This window comes from Stegostoma tigrinum, unplaced genomic scaffold (assembly GCF_030684315.1).
Source record: "Stegostoma tigrinum isolate sSteTig4 unplaced genomic scaffold, sSteTig4.hap1 scaffold_82, whole genome shotgun sequence".
In the NCBI taxonomy this organism is placed as follows: domain Eukaryota; kingdom Metazoa; phylum Chordata; class Chondrichthyes; order Orectolobiformes; family Stegostomatidae; genus Stegostoma; species Stegostoma tigrinum.
The window spans coordinates 146,026-163,594 of record NW_026728768.1 but is presented as its reverse complement, the minus strand read 5'-3'; the positions used below and the strand labels follow the sequence as shown (position 1 = coordinate 163,594).

General features: G+C 42.4%; 1 long non-coding RNA gene across 3 annotated transcripts in view; it reads right to left on the bottom strand.

Moving 5' to 3' along the window:
- Positions 1–449: 449 nt before the first annotated feature.
- The window catches only part of LOC132209295 (uncharacterized), a 134,183-nt gene continuing 117,063 nt past the window's right edge, over positions 450–17,569 (bottom strand). For 2 of the 3 annotated variants that reach the window (XR_009445395.1, XR_009445393.1), the window contains 3 exons: positions 16,957–17,103; positions 12,981–13,122; positions 10,818–12,421 (listed from right to left, as the gene is read on the bottom strand). This is a non-coding gene — a long non-coding RNA (uncharacterized LOC132209295). Of the gene's footprint in view, positions 531–10,817; positions 12,422–12,980; positions 13,123–16,956; positions 17,104–17,569 lie in introns of those variants that run through there. The other variant, XR_009445394.1, reaches the window with a different exon arrangement.

Genomic DNA, 17,569 nt, shown 5'->3' with positions numbered 1-17,569 from the left:
AATAGGTCGGCACAACATTGCGGGCTGAAGGGCCTGTACTGTTCTTTGTTCTACGTTCAGCCAAAGGTTCTTTTCTTTTGAGGAGAGGGCAATTGATTGTAGTTTTTAAAGACAGAACTGGAGGACAGAGAAAGATATCAAGGAAGGTTGCACGTTAGTGACAGTATCAACAAGTCCACAGCAGATGCACTCTGAGTAACTACACTGCTTTCAAGGCGAGAGGATCAATGATATCAGTTAAGCCCCCCTTGTTTTTGTATTGTGTACTTCTGATGTATGCGCAAATGGACAACCTCACTCTCCTGCTAAGCTGCAGAATGAATAATGCTGCAATATTTGTCAACCCCCAAATGGGCATTGATACATTCGTAAATCTCACATCAATAAACTTACATCTCAAGGTTCTCACCTTCTAGGACTGTTTGTAGTGGTAAATAACCCAAGCGAGGATGTTTGGCAAAGTACTTCTTTGATCTGAAGTTATTTTTCAGCACCTTGGTGAAATCACACACATCGTCACCTGATGTGGTCTAAAAATGTAATATAAATCAAATTTAGTAAAGAATTAATAATGAAACAATCTACTCAACTCACTCTATAATCCACGCTATCCCTGCTAAATGTCTTTGAGGATGTAAAATTAAAGAGTCCAGGCGGAATATGAGTTGCTGTTCCTGCAACCTACGGGTGGCATCATTGTCGACTGCAGGAGGCCCATGATGGACATGTCATCTAAAGAATGGGAGGGGGAGTGGAAATGGTTTGCGACTGGGAGGTGCATTGTGGCACTGCAGGAGGGAACCTGGGAACCCTGCAGCCTAATGGTATCAATGTGGACTTCACCAGTTTCAAAATCTCCCCTTCCCCCACCGCATTCCTAAACCAGCCCAGTTCGTCCCCTCCCCCCACAGCACCACACAACCAGCCCAGCTCTTCCCCTCCACCCACTGCATCCCAAAACCAGTCCAACCTATCTCTGCCTCCCTAACCTGTTCTTCCTCTCACCCATCCCTTCCTCCCACCCCAAGCCGCACCCCCATCTACCTACTAACCTCATCCCACCTCCTTTGCCTGTCCGTCTTCCCTGGACTGACCTATCCCCTCACTACCTCTCCACCTATCTTCTTTTCTCTCCATCTTCGGTCCGCCTCCCCCTCTCTCCCTGTTTATTCCAGAATCCTCACCCCATCCCCCTCTCTGATGAAGGGTCAAGGCCCGAAACGTCAGCTTTTGTGCTCCTGAGATGCTGCTTGGCCTGCTGTGCTCATCCAGCCTGACATTTTATTATCTTGGATTCTCCAGCATCTGCAGTTCCCATTATCCTTGAAGATGGCAGGACAGGTTAACACGATGATTAAGAATGCAGACTCAGAACTTGCCTTTATCAGTCATGGCACAGATGGTTTCAGCTGGAAGGTTACGTTGGAATTGTATAGAACTTTGGTTAAGCCAAAGTTGGAATACTGTATGCAGTTCTCATCACCACACTGTTGGAAGGATGTGATTGAATTGGAGACGGTGCAGAGATTATTCACTCCGATATTGCCTGGGGCGGAGCACTTCAGCTATGAAGACTGGCTGGATAAGCTCAGTTTGTTGTCTTTAGAGCAGAGAAGGCTGAGGAGGGACGTGACTGAGGTGCAGAAGATTAGGAGGGGCAAGGTTAGCAAGCAGCTGTATCCTTAGTTGAAGGGTCAATAACAAGGAGACACAATTATGAGGTGAAGGGCAGGAGATGTAGAGGGGATTTGAGGAAAAATATTTTTACCCAGAGGGTGGTGGTAATCTGGAATGCACTACCCAGAAGGGTCATTGAGACAAGAGAGCTCACAACTTGTAAAAAAGTACTGGGATGAGCACATGAAATTAAAGGTTATTCTCCAAGTGCTGCAAAGTGGGATTCGTGCAGTTAAGTTTGCATAGACTTGATTGGCTGAAGGGCCTTCTGTATGCCATATTCCCAAATTCAAATCATGTATCTATCTCCAAAAATCAGTGTCCTAATACTTGGGAAACTGCTAATAGCGATCTTCTAATCTATTTATCATAACTTGCTGCTTCTGTCCTTCAGCCATCTTTTTTAACCAAATTTGATAGTGACCTATATATTCCATGAATCTCAATTTTATAAATCAATCAGTCTTTTATGTGCACCTTCCCCTCATCCTTATCTAGGAAAGATTGCACTGCTTCATGAAGGCAGGCTAAAGTAATTCAGCATTACAGCCATACTCTGGTAGTATAATGACAGCATCAGTGACAGTACAATAAGTGCCTTATATCAATTGTTTCAAAACTGGGTTCTACAGTAGACAGGTAATTGGAGATCTACAAACCAAATCATCTGTCATAACTTTAGATTAAATATATTGGAAAAAAGCATACTAACTAACGCGAGCTTCAATGGTGATAAATTAAATGTAACTAATTGGAACAGTAATATTCCTCATCCAACCTTGCTAAGCAATGCCTTTCTGCGCTGATAGGCTGGAAAGCTGCAGTCAAGAACAGATATTCACTATTTATCATCAAGTCGAAACAATTCTGGAATGCTTTTATCTGTCATGAATGTTTAATTACTGCAGTTTGAAACTCTCAACTATATGTAAATCATGAATATGTGATGTGAAAAATATACAAAAGGATCCAGCCCTTTTCTTGATTTATCAGGCTAACAATAGAAGAGCATTTGGATCAAGTGGATATACATTATGAGTGCCCGTATCAAACACCAGTCCAGCGACTGACAGATATCACAGTTAGAAGCAAATACACACATCGGGGCAGCACAGTGGCTCAGCGGGTTAGCACTGCAGCCTCACAGCACCAAGTACCCGGGTTCGATTCCAGCCTCAAGTAACTGTCTGTGTGGAGTTTGCACATTCTCCCCGTGTCTGCGTGGGTTTCCTCCGGGTGCTCCGGTTTCCTTCCACAGTCCAAAGATGCGCTGACTCGGTGGATTGGGCATGCTAAATTTCCCATGGTGTTCAGGGTGGTGTGTCGGTGATAGGGGGATGGGTCTGGGTGGGATGCTGCAAGGGCCGGTGTGGACTTCTTAGGCTGAAGCGCCTGTTTCCACACTGTAGGGAATCTAATCTCATCTCCATGATAAGCGTCAGGAAGGAGCTTTTTAAAAAGATGATTGGAACACTTCTTTACACGTAGCCCTTTGTATTATGAATATGCAATTAATAATAGATAGGTTAGTGATTGCTATTAATAGGTAGGCATTCAATCAAAAAGGTTTGGGAACGATTGCCTACCTTAAAAGGTTAAACACTGGAAGGAGCTCACATTTAGAAGGTAGAAGGAACTCTGCAAAACCCATCAGATACTTGGAGAATCACCAAGCAATACAAAATATACACTGCTCCTCAAACGGATTCAAAGAGGAAATTGGTTAATATGTTAGAGCATGTACGGTCATAGCAACAAGGAGCAGGAATAGCAAGGACAGTATTTGCTGCCCATCCATAGTTCCTCCAAATTGTTTGATATTTCAGAGTGCAGTTAAGTGTCAACCACATTATTGTGGATCTGGAGTTATATGGAGGTGAGATCAAATAAGAATGGCAGAGCTGCTTTCTTAAAGAACATCAGTGAATGAGTCAAGTTTTTATAACGGTGAATAGTTTAACAGTGACAGTGTAACCATCACTGAGACCAGCTTTGTTTATGATTATATCAATTTCAGCATGTGTTGGATAACTGGCCCCCTCAAGCCTGCTTCACCATTCAAGAAGGTCGTGGCTGACTTGACTGCAATGTCAGCTCCACATTCCCACCTACCCCCAAAATTATATTGAACTGAATTCAAATTCCATCAGCTGTTACAGTGGAATTTAAGCCTATACTCTACAGCATTGTCCCAGGCCTCCGGATTACTAATCCTGTGACATTAACAGTGCTTCACTGACTACCCCAGCATGTCAATCCCCGTTCTGAGCATACTTCTTGGCTGAGGCGCCACATTTTCTGGAGTACAGAATTACAAAGTTCACCTCTCTGTGAGTGAAGAGGTTCCTCATCTATCGCTGTTGTTACATTTTATTCTGAGATTGATCTCAGGTTCTACAGCCTGATCTCTTAATTCAAATTACAATAACTTGGCTTTTCAAATGCCCTGTCACATTATCCTTGCCAAGAGATTGAATGTTAATGTTATATATACAGCAGAACAAATGTCCATGTTGATTTTTCTTCATTAAAGTGCCGTCAACAATCTTATAGTCACCAATCTTATACAAGTGCATTTTGTCATGGGAGAGGTTGAATGAACAAAATCGGACCTTCATTTCTTCCCCACCCCAGCCTCAAAAAGTTTTGTCTTCATTTCAAATTTTTCACATCCAATGGATAATTCTGTACCTTTCTGGTCCCTTCAAGAAGTGCATCCTACCCAAATTGTCCCGAGTGTCTCATCTTAAAAATCGGAATATTTTTTGATATCCTCACTCTCGAACCAATCCATTATATACTTAACATAGGATTCAGGTCAAGTTTGTTTTCCCCCCCACTGCTGTTTAACTTCCTGGCCAATGTCCCACGATTTCTCAAGAAACTATTAGTCTCTCTCTGTATCAGAACATTCTTCAAAAAACTAATACTTTCTCCAAATCTTGATATAACAACTGGCCAGTTTCGGTGCGAGATGAGTTCCACAGCGCAAACTCATACTTGAACCTTTTAGCCATATAAATCATTTGACAAGCAGATTCTAGGGAGTCAATCTGCAGGATCAAGTGACATCTGAAATGCTGTACATTTACTGCAAACAGTCAAGTTCAGTTTTTCTGGCTTCCACAAATCTTTGACAGCATGGCCGTGGGTGTGAATCACCGAGGTCTGGCCAAAATCAGTAAAATCCCTCTCCTTTTCTCATCTGAACACTGCCCCAGAGCAATATCATGTGAATGCACTGCACTTTCCACAGACATGGTGGCAATGCCCAGGTCTATCTCACCACCCCCTCATTCATTTCTTCCACTGTCTCTACAGAACCGGACAGTTTCCATCTATTAAATCTGGTACAGAACAAAGCCATTATCTTTGGTCCTTGAAAGGACGTCTGCTTGCTAGCTACTGGTTTTCGTTGTACCCTTTGTTATTTTGACCCAGAGTTTAAATTCCGGCCACATAGGCCTGATGTCACAAAGTCTACTTATTTTCACATCCACAACATTTGGCCCCAGGTTAAGTCCGTTAGTTTTGAAACCCGACCGCATTGATTAACTCTGAACATGACCATTCTGATGAATATCAAGTTGGCCTCCCAAGTTCTCCTTTTCTTTAACATGGCATCATTTCAAAGTCCATTGACTCTGTCTTAACACGCACCAAGTTCCATTCACCCATCTTTCTCTGCGCACTCTGATCTACAATGGCTCACAGTTAAGCAGTGCCTTGGTTTTCACATTGCTGTCCTGGCTTTCAAATCCCTCCCTGACCTGGCAACACCCATGCACATCCCCTGACAATGTCCAACTCATAGCCCCTCTAGGCACATTTACGCCTTTAATTCCAGCCTCTCAACACAATTTGTGCTGTTCCATCATCGACAGCTTTACATTCAACTTCTTGGAGCCTAAGCTTTATAGAATTACCTTGCTGAACCTCTGCATCGTTCTTTCCTCCTTCAAAACAGTCCTTAAAATCTACCTCTGATGTGGTTTTAATCATCTACCTTCGGATCTCTTTCAGTACTCAGTATCAAATTTTACTCTATAAAGCTCCTATGACATGCTTTGGGATGTTTTATAAAGTCATGTCATAGAAGCTGTTGTGGCAATTGCTCAGAATATGGTTATATTCTGGGCTGAAATTCTCCATGACACTCATCATTAAAGTATTTTTCTGTTATAAAATGGGTAAATAGTACAGTGACTTCAGGCCAAGGGATGATGTGGTTAAACGCCAAAGTTGCACTCCGTGCTATTGGCATCATGAAGACAGTGTCTCCCTTTCATTTGAAGAAATCTTCTGTATTTTCTCAAATACTTTCTTCATTGTACTTTTGTTGTTGATGGTTTCCAATGAACATAAACCATTACTTGCCTTTTCAATTTCAACCTTCCTCACGTTCTCTTAATTTCTTTTGCTATACCTGATTTGAAACAAACCATTCCTCTTTTAATTCACTGTCCTCCTCAGTCCTTCATGTGGTTGTTTCCCAATCGTTAAGAAGACATCCTGTTGCTTTCCTCATTCACTCTAGTCTAAGATGCCTGGCTGCCCTTATCAGATTGCATTTTCAGCAACTTTATAGACAAACGTCCTTTGAGTGGAAGGTTGTAAGGTCATGCCGAACTGATGTCTCAACAACTGCAAAACCAAGCTAATTGTAACCAATGACATCTGACAACAGGCAAGCAAGGAAGCTCACAACAAAACACAGCACGAGATTACAAATTCTGCAATGTGTGAATGTACTCACAACAGAGCGCTTTCTGGAGTCGGCGGATCTTCATTGCTGGCCGAGAGGCAGAAAAACGCACGGTGTTTAAATCACCTGCATTCAAAAAAATCTTTAGATACATTTTTCCTAACTGTTAGTACAAACCATTTCAATTGGAACACATTCTCAACTACTCTGCAATGAATACAGGGGGATAAATATCTGCTGAAGAATACAAGGCACAGTAAAAGGAAATGATAACTACTAGGTTCAATTTATTTCCACATATTTTCAAGGATGGGAACATCACTGACAGGACCAGCATTTGTTACCCATTCCTCATGTAGGTGGTCAAAAGCTACATGAAATTCATGTCATAACTGGCAAACAGCATCTGGTGAATACAGTGGAACTCACGGAAGTCTCACTGTCAGCTTTATCGTAGGAGAGAAAAGATTCGGATAATCATGCTTGGTGTAAAGTCTGCAATCTCGCCGCCTGGTTTTTCAGGGCCACAAAGGGTTTTGAGATCTGAAATGGTATATATGACTCATGAGCACACATCAAATGCAAGTTGCCATGGATGCTATTCTGACAATTCTATGTTGCATGCAGCAAATACCTGATGAAAGGATGTCGAGGAGGCAAGATATTGCCAATACTGTGATATCAGAGCTCAATGCTTCAAGTCCCTCAATGACACATTGCTGAACGTATGATCACCAGGAACATGAATAACCCCTCTGCCAGAGTTATTTAAAGACACTGTCAGCTACTTGCAGATCAATTACTGATGGATTCATAGAGCATACAAACATACAACAGTACAGCACAGGACTGGCCCTTCAGCACACTGTGTTGTGCTGAGCTTTTACCCTCAACCTAACGTCGAGCTAACCTCCACCCTTACCTTATACTATCATCCATATGCCTGTCTAATAGCTGCTTAAATGCTCCTAATGAAGCTGACTCCACTCCCCTCTCTGGCAATGCATTCCACGCTTCTGCCACTCTCTGAGTAAAGAACCTACTTCTCACGTTTACCCGATATCTACCTCCACTTACTTTTAAACTATGCCTCCTCATAAGAGCTACCTTCACCCTCGGAAAAAGTCTCTGGCTATCCACTCTCTATCGATGTTCATACCAGTCATTGCCAAAATGTATGTGTGTTGATATTTTTTAGACTTCTTTAAAGTTGCCAAGGTCCACATCTAAGTTCTGAAGGACTCTGTGAAAACTTCAAGGCTGCTACGCAAATCATTCACAGACATGGATGCAGTAATAGACATCTGCAAAAAACCATGTAGGTCAATGCTTCACATCCTGGCCAGTGTCATAATGCTTTCAAGTTGCAAGTCTGCTTTGCCAGCCACTTTTGGCCATCAAAAAATTAAGGGGTAGCTACTGAGCTAAAGAGCCAAGCCACTAACAACTGGGCTTCTGACTCTTACACACAACATAGAACATAGAAAAGTATAGCACAGTACAGGCCCTTCGGCCCACCATGTTGTGCCGTGGAATAATCCCAATCCAAAAATAACCTAACCTAATTTACATTCACCTCAATTCACTGCTGTTCATGTGCATGTCCAGCAGTTGCTTAAATGTCACTAATGGCTCTGCTTCCACCATTACCACTGGCAAAGTATTCCATGCACTCACAACTCTCTGGGTGAAGAACCTCCCTCTGACATCTCCTCTATACCTTCCTCCTAACACCTTAAAACTATGCCTCGCGGCAGTCAATCCTGCCCTGGGGAAAAGTCTCTGGCTATCGACTCTATCCATTCCTCTCATTACCTTGTATACCTTGAGCAGGTCACCTCTCTTCCTCCTTCTCTCCAGAGAGCAAAGTCCAAGCTCAGTCAACCTTCTCAACCTGGTAAACCTCCTTTGCACTCTCTCCAAAGCCTCCACATCTTTCCTATAATAGGGCAACCGGAACTGGACACAATATTCCAGTGTGGTCTCACCAGGGTTTTGTAGAGCTGCAGCATAACCTCGCGGCACTTAAACTCGATCCCCCTGTTAATGAAAGCCAAAACACCATATGCTTTCTTAACAACCTTATCCACTTGTGTGGCAACTTTGAGGGAGCTATGCACTTGAACACCAAGATTCCGCTGTTCCTATACACTGCCGAGCATCTGCCTTTAATCCTAGATTCAGCATCTAAATTCGACCTTCCAAAATGCATCACCTCGCATTTATCCAGGTTGAACTCCATCTGCCATTTCTCAGCCCACCTCTGCATACTGTCAATGTCTCGCTGAAGCCTGCAATAGCCCTCAATACTATCAACGGCACCTCCAACCTTTGTGTCAGCAGCAAACATACTAACCCACCCCTCAACCTCCACATCCAAGTCATTTCTAAAAACTACAAACAGCAGAGGCCCAAGAACAGAGCCCAGCGGGTCACCACTGAGCACTGACCTCCAGGCAGAATATTTACCATCTACAACCACTCTCTGCCTCCTGTCAGCCAACCAATTCTGAATCCAGACAGCCAAGTCACCCTGATTTCCATACCTCCTGACTTTATGAAAATGCCTGCCGTGGGGAACCTTATCAAATGCTTTGCTGATGTCCATGTACACCACATCCACTGCTCGCCCCTCGTCAACCTGTCTCATGACCTCCTCAAAGAACTCAATCAGATTTGTAAGGCATGTCCCGCCCATCACAAAGCCATGCTGACTCCCTTTAATCACGCTCTGTGCATGTGCAACAGCACATCCACATGAAATTTGACAGGGCATGTCCTCGTCTTCCTGAAACAAATTTTCTGCTGTCTGGATAACGCTGGGGAGGCTTCCAGCGCTTGGCAGGGGCAGCAATTGACAGAGTTGCATGATTGGGACTACAGTAGGTGAAAATAAAGGCATCACCTACTCACTAACACTCAGTTGGGTTTCTACCAGGGCCACCCAGCTCCTGGCCTCATTGATGCCCTGGTTCAAAAATGGACAAAAAAGAGGTGAGGGAGTGAGGGCGACAGTGATTGTTCTTGACATCAAGGCCACATTTGACCAAATGTGGCATCCAGGGAACTGAGCAAAACTGGTTTTAACGGGAATGGGGGGAAAGCTCCCTGCTCGTAGGAGTCAGATTGAGCGCAAAGAAGATGGATATGTTTGTCTGGAGTTAGAATCTTGGTGGCACACTGCATGGAAATAAGCCTTTCTGCCCAACACATTATGCATCCAGAGATTGTGACATTGAAGGCTCTGCTTCATGGTGCCAAATTCCTCATTACAACTATTCACAAACTCCTTTTTTGTCCTGCCTACAATGTCTGGATTCTCCACCTCCCACCGCAAGGTCTTTTCCCGTCTGAGCAAATAAGACCCTAAGATATATGAGCAGAATTAGGCCAGTCTGCACACTGAGTCTGCTCTGTCATTCAAGCACGGCTGACATACTTCTGAACCCCATTCTCCTGCCTTCTCCCCGTAACCCTTGATGCACTTACTAGTCCACAAACCTGTTTATCTCTGTCTTAAATACACTCAATGACTTAGCCTTCGCAGTCTTCTGTGGCAATGGCTTCCACAGTTACAGACTCTCACTCTTTGCTGCACAGAATAGTGTCAATCCCACTGATTATACTACGTTGCGTTTATCAAGCCCCTTTGAAAGTGTGTTTTTTACCACAGTGCGATAGTCAATTTGCACATCCACCCTAAAGCTCATGCATTCTAGTTCCGCTATCAGCCTCATTCAGTCACAGAAGAACATGGAAACTAGAAGCAGGAATAAGCCAATCAGCCCTTCAAGCCAAGTCCACCATTCAATAAGATCATGGCCGATCTTACATCTCGATATCATATTCCCACTTTCCTGTATACTTATTGAATCTTTTAACATCTAAAAATCTATCACAAAATCAAAGAATCCCTACAATGCAAAATGTTTTCAGCTGATTAAGTCGACACTGACCCTTCGAAGTGCATCGTGTCCAAGACTGGCCCCTCCATCCTTGCTCCATAACTATGCATTTACCATGCCTTATCCACTTGGCCTGCATATTTTTGGACTGTGGGAAGAAACCGGAGCACCTGGTGGAAGCCCACACTGACACAGGGAGAATGTACAAACTCCACATGGATAGTTACCCAAGGGTGGAATCAAAACAGGTCACTGGCACTGTGAGGCAGCGGTGGTGAGCCACCGAGCCACCTTGTCTTGTTCTTGAATACATTCAGTGATGGCTCCCATGGTCTTCTGTGGTTGAAAATTTCACAGATTCACTCTGCTTGAATGACGAGATGTTGTCCTCATCCTAGTCCTAACTGATCTACCCCAAATTCTGAGACTGTGACCCCTGGTCCCAGCACCACAAACAGGGAAAATAGCTTCCCTGCATTGAGTTCATCTGGCTCAGTTCCAACTTTCGATATTTCAATCAGATCCCCCCCTCATCTTTTTAAACTCTCATGAACACAGGCCCAGTTGAATCCATAACTCACCACAGGACAGTCCAACTTTCCCCAGTATTAGCGTAATGAACCTCCACCATCGACCTCTCCTGTGCCTGAAGACTGACCAAATCAGACAAACACAAACTTAAGGGCTGTGACTGCCTCTTGGTGCAAAGAATCCAGGTCACTTGCTCCCCTCCTGATGTGTCCCAGCATCCCTAGATCAGCCTCCAGCTCATAAACACAAGCTACTCAAACATTAAGTGCTTACAGCAAACATGCTTGCACCAGACCATACTGGAACACAGGAGCTCTTACATGTTGTAGCCGAGTTCTAATTAATGACTTTGCTATTTTTATTTAATTATATATATTTACTTATGTTTTCATAAAGCTTATTAACTTTACCATCAGTTGCATCATGTTAAACCTTGGGAATAGAATAAGCCACAGTCACCACTTCTTCTCTAGCACTGGGAGAATCAATTACTGAAGGCTGAGAAGTTAGAAAAGGCAATCGTAATTTTTTTTCTTGATTCAATCTCGTCGAGGGCGTCACTGGCGAGGCAGCATTTATTGCCCAGCCCTGATTACCCAGAGGGCAGTTAAAAGTCAACCACATTGCTGTGGGTCTGGAGTCACATGCAGACCAGGCCAGGTAAGGATGACAGTTTCCTTCCCTAAAAGGCATTCGGGAACCTGATGAGCTTTTCCAACAAGCAACAACAGATTCATGGTCATCATCAGATTGTGAATTCCGGATATTTATTGAATTCAAATTCCACCATCTGCCACAGCGGGATTTGAATCCAGGTCCCCAGAACATGATTTGTCTCTCTGGATGAACAGTCCAGTGACAATACCGTGAGGCCATCGCCTCCCCTAAGATGGATAATTTATACATCCCTAACACAAAAGGCTGAGTTAACTCAGTTGAGACTTGGGTTCATCAAGCCCAAACGCTCTTCAAAGGTGAATTTGTTAAAACTCCACTTAAAATTGGGAACTTCTGAACTTAAACTGCACAATTCAGTTATTGCTAATAAATTACAAATAAAATTAGGTTTGTCCAAAGGGTTAAGACTTTCTTACCCACAAACCACCTGTATTCAGTTCAGTGGATCTACATTCTGGCCAACACTTAGCATTCAATCAATATCACAAAGTAAGTGGTCATTTTTACAGTTCTGTTTGTGAAAGCCTTCTGCGCATATATTTGTTGCTGTGTTTCCGACATTACAAACATACTTCAAAAACTTACTTCATTGGTTATACAGTGCTTTTAGTTGTTTAGTGCCTGTCGAAGCTGAAATATGAACCAAAGTTCTTTGTTCTTGTTTTTCATTTAATGTCACAGATGTTGTCTGTCACTCCTAATTATACATTATTTCAAGTATTTTTAGCCTACATGAATGCATCTAAATAGATCTAAACACATAGGTATATTTGCCTAGAATCCAGAATTTACTTTGGTACCTTTTGGAGTCGCAATGATCTGACAGTGGCACAGAACCAGAGTCCTATTATCAATCTACTTACCTAATGAGTGAAAATGTTCAGTCATTTTTGGATGGTCCCAACAGGTACTCTGAGTCTGGTGGCTAGATAGAGGATGCACAGAACATAGAAGCTTCCACTATAACACTCTGAAAACATTTCTTATCAGAAGTATTATCTATTAATATATGAGATTCAATGGCAAGCCATTCAGAACTGAAATCAGGAAGCACTTTTATCTTAATACAAACAACAGTCAAGATCTCAAATACTCTCTCATAAAAGAATGTGGGTGCTGGATCAATAAGAATGAGTGTGACTGAAATTATTTTTGATAGCTAAGGCTATGAAAGGATATAGAAGAAAGGGAGGTAAACAGACTGACGACAAAAAATGCCGGAGACCACAGTAGGTCAGGCAGCAGCCATGGAGAGAAAGCAAGCTGATGTTTTCAGTCGACATGCCTTTTCAGCAGGTAAACAGAGTTGAAGCTCAGACTAGCTGTGGTTTAACTGAATGGTTTATGCACAGAACAGCAAAACCGATCTGCTTCTGCACCCATTTAGAATGGTTCCTTCTGTTTTATGTACTGTTTTTCGAACCAAACTTCACAATTTTCTGTATTACATTTAATCTACATCATCAACTGGTGCCTCTCCTCACCTTGACCTCCAACTTGCAGCCTCTCTCCACTCCCAAACCTCTGGGTTGTGCCCTCTCCTGCTTCTCAATCTCCAAGTAAGAGCCTCTTTTCCTTCCCTCCGTGACCTCAGGGTTGCAGTCTCTGCCTCCTCACCTCCTGCTGCTATTCAACAATAAATAAAACACAGAACACAGAACATTACAGCACAGTACAGGCCCTTGGGCCCTCGATGTTGTGTCGACCTGTCGTACCGATCTCAAGCCCATCTAACCAACACTATTCCATGTACGTCCATATGCTTATCCAACGACGACTTGAATGTACCTAAAGTTGGCAAATCTACTACCATTGCAGGCAAAGCGTTCCATTCCCTTACTACTCTCCGAGTCGAGAAACTACCTCTGACATCTGTCCTGTATCTTTCACCCCTCAATTTAAAGCTATGCCCCGTCGCGCTCGCCGTCACCATCCAGAAAAAAGGCTCTCCCTATCCACCCTATCTAACCCTCTGATTATTTTATATGTTTCAATTAAGTCACCTCTCAGCCTTCTTCTCTCGAATGAAAACAGCCTCAAGTCCCTCAGCCTTTCCTCGTAAGACCTCGTAATGTGGCAGGGGGATGGGAGCCAAATGCACAGGTTAGTGGGCAGTAACAAGATAATAACTACAGCCTGTAAGGAACTAGATAATGAAGTCAGTGTGACCAAGAGGAAGAGTAGACACAGAGCAGATGATGAATGCTGACGGACAGGTGGTCTGAGGTGCATTTGTTTCAATGCAAGAAGTGTGTAGTGAGCTATCAACGCAAGGTAGCTCAACTGTGGGGTCCTTACAAAAGTTATCTCAAAACTGAACGAGTTGAACTGCTGGGACAGGACAGATTTAGCAAATATCATGTGTGGCCACAGCACAATTTTTGACAAAACAAATCTGAATTCTCAGACAAAGATGCATGAAAACTGATGCTATCATAAATCAGGAACTATATTCAGAATTCTCATAAAGCTCAATGATAAACTATGAAGAACTACTGTAATATTTATATTTTATTATCTACAATCTGATTTAACTATTTCACAAACAATGAAAACGCATATTTTTTCACATTTTTCATTTCAGTGGTTCAGCCAGTTATTTTCTAACCACCATCTTTATCAGGCCGGAAAGCCATAACTAGTGGAGTGCCACAGGGATCAGTCCAAGGACGAGAATTATTTACTCTCTATATTCATAACTTAGAGGAGGGGACAAGGCATAAATTCATCCAAATTTGCTGATGCTACAAAAATAGAGTAAGGGAATGTTGTCATGAGGACAGAAAGAATCTGCAAGGGGATAGACAGGTCGAGCAAGTCGGAAAAAAGTTGGTAGAGAGAGTTTAATGTAGGAAAGTACACTTAGGTAGGAAGAATCAAAAGATAGACTCTTACTTAAATAGAGGGAGACACTAAAAAAAAAATGCAGGGTAGGGGACTTGGATGCTCTCGTCCATGAAACACATACTAGCACGCAGGTGAATGATTGCTTTGTTGCTGTCACATGTACTGAGATACTGTGAAAAGTGTTGATTTGCATGCTGTGTAGGCAAATCACACCGTACAAAGTGCAGAATAGTGTTACAGCCACAGAGAAGAGGCTGAGAGAGAGAGATCAGAATTAACACTTGAGAGGTCCGTTCAAAAGTCACAACAGGAAAGAGGCTGTTCTTAAATCTATTTGTACGCTTTTTCAATCTGATATCCTCTGCCCGACAGAAGAGGACGGAAGAGAGTATAATCAGAGTGAGGGGGTATTTTGATTATGTTGGTTGCTTTCTCAAGGCAGTGGGAAGTGTAGATGGAGTCAATGGATGGAAGGCTAGTTTGCGTGACGGATTGGGCTGTGCTCATGATTCTCTTTCGCTTCTTGCAGTCTTGGGAACAGCAACTGCCATACCACACAGTGATGCATCCAGATAGGATGCATCTCCAAAAACAGGTAGGGTCCTCATGGACATGCTGAATTTTCTTAGCCTCCTTGACCATCATGTCGACATGGGTTGACCAGGACAGATTGTTGGTGAGCAACATTCCCAGGAACTTCACACTATCAACCATCTCCACCTCAGCACCATTGCTGCAGACAGAAGCTTCCTGAAATCAATGACCAGCTCCTCCATTTTGCTTATGCTGATGGACAGATTGTTATCTTTCCATCATGCCAGCAAGCACTCAATTGCTTTTCCTGTAATCTGACTTATTGTTGTTTGAGGTCCGACCTACAATGGAAGCGTCATCAGCAAACTTGTAAATGGAGTTGGGGCCACACAGTCATGATTGCATAAGGAGTATAGAGTAGGGGCAGCTTTGCTGGGCACCGGTGTTGAGGTTTACGGTGGAGCAAGTGTTGTCACCTATCCTTGATTGTGGTCTCTGGGTCAGGAAGTCGAGAATCCTGTTACAGAGAGGGATGCTGAGGCCGAGGTCTCAGAGTTCAGAGAGGAGTTTGTTTGGAATTACAGTGTGGAAGGTGGTGGTCTGATCAATAAGTAACAGCCTGATGTAGGTATCCTTGTTATCCAGACATTCCAGGGATGACTGTCAGGCCAGGGAGACGGTATCAGCTGGAGACCTGTTGCAGTGGTAGGTGAATTGCAAAGGATCAAAGCACTTTGGTAGGTTGGAGTTGATGTGAGCCATGACGATGGTGATGCAAGTAATTTAGAAGGCAAATGGAATTTTGGCCTTTATTGTAAGGAGGTTTCAGTTTAAAAATGGGCAAGTTTTTTTGCAACTGATCAGGCTATTGAGGAGGTCACACTTGGAGAAATACAAGAAAGGATACACAGCCATAGGAAGCAGTTCAAAAGAGACTCACTGGGCCGATTCATCGGATCATGATTTATCAAGAATGGTTGCACAGAAGGTCTTTATTCATTCAAGTTTAGAAGAATGAGGGGTGATCTTACTGAAACACAAAATTTTTTGACAGGCTAGATGTGAAGACAATGTTTCCATTATTGTGGAAATCTCAAACTCAGCAACATAGTTACAGAAGAAGGGAACATTTATTGAAACCTGAGATGCAAAGGAATTTCTTCTTTCAGCAGGTAGCGATTGTTTAGAATACAAGAGAATTGTGAAAGGTAGATCACTGGAAGTATTTAAAGAAGGTGGTAGATAAGATTTTTGAAATAGAGAAGTTGAGCGCTCTGAGAAGCCGGTATGGAAGAGGAGTTGAGTCCCGGGCAGGTCAGCCATGTCTTATCGGATGGTGAGGTAGGGTCAAGAGGTAGAACATCCAGATCCTGGTGCTATTTATGTTTTTGTCTGCTTGCTAGAACCGATAAGGAGTTTTATTGCGCTACATGGCCAAGCGAGCTGCTGACACAGAACAAGACTGAAATAATTTGCTCAATAAAACATTTCATGCGGCTTTATGGGATAAAGAAAACTTTCATCTACTACTTTGCTGACATCAATCAAAATCTGCTCAATTGAAAGAAATACATGCAGTTCATACAACTTTATGTCATTCTTCCCTTCAATGCATCAAGTATATCTTTGTTGCAATTCATTAAAGTATGTCTTTCTCAGGGACTTAAAATATGAAACAATACATAATACTGAAGTGTACAGCAGTGAGCACAATGGTCCAATTCCAAATTCTTTTGGATGGATCGGGAAAAATATCTGCCACCTGCAGCTTCATCCTGAATATATTCAAATTGTTCCAGTCCTGAACCATTTCAGACTGTAGTTCGGATGCTCACATGTCTCACTATTTGGATTTTGTTTTGCGATTACATTCTAAAGTGCAGACTACAGACAAGAACATTGTATTTTTGAAAACGTAATATTATAAAATTGGATAACTTCATAAACTATGATAATAAAATATTAATTGCTTGCTTCAATTGAAACGGTTCTTTATCTTGCTCATATATTTGAAGCCAAATTATCTGGACATGCTTTCTTCAACAGATTGGCTAGTTTAGAAAATGTTTTCACTGTTACCTGTATAAATTTCAACCTCATATTTAGGTCATCAAGCTGGTGAGAAATCTTTGGAGAGAAAGAGACATCAAGCGGAGATAACTGACTGGCCAGATCATTTAATATTTTGACTTCTTGTTTGACTGGGGCAATTTCTTCTTTAAAAACCTAATGGAGAGGAAGCGTATAAAATCTGAGAAACATCCTGAAATTAATGATTAAATGTTAATAAGAAATTAAGTTAAAACTAAAATCCTAATATTAAATATAATATACAAAAGCATCTGCTGGAAATGACATGTAATTCACAAAGATCTCGAGTTAAAAGTAACAGTGACGATGAAACTATCATAAATTATTGTAACAGAAAACTGAATTCACTAATCTATTCTTTAGGGAAAGGAATCTGCATCCCTTCACAATTCTGGTATCTGACTTCAAATTCACAGGAATATGGCTGACTCTCTACTGACTTCCAAAATGGCCTACCAAGCCATTCCTGGATGGGAAATGAATGTTAGCCTTGCCAGCAGTGCCCTCATCCTGTGAAAGAATGCTTTTAAAAAAGTGGATTTAATAAATGTAAAAGTAAGGAACAAAACAGGACAAATCAACTCAACAAGGCTTTGAAGGA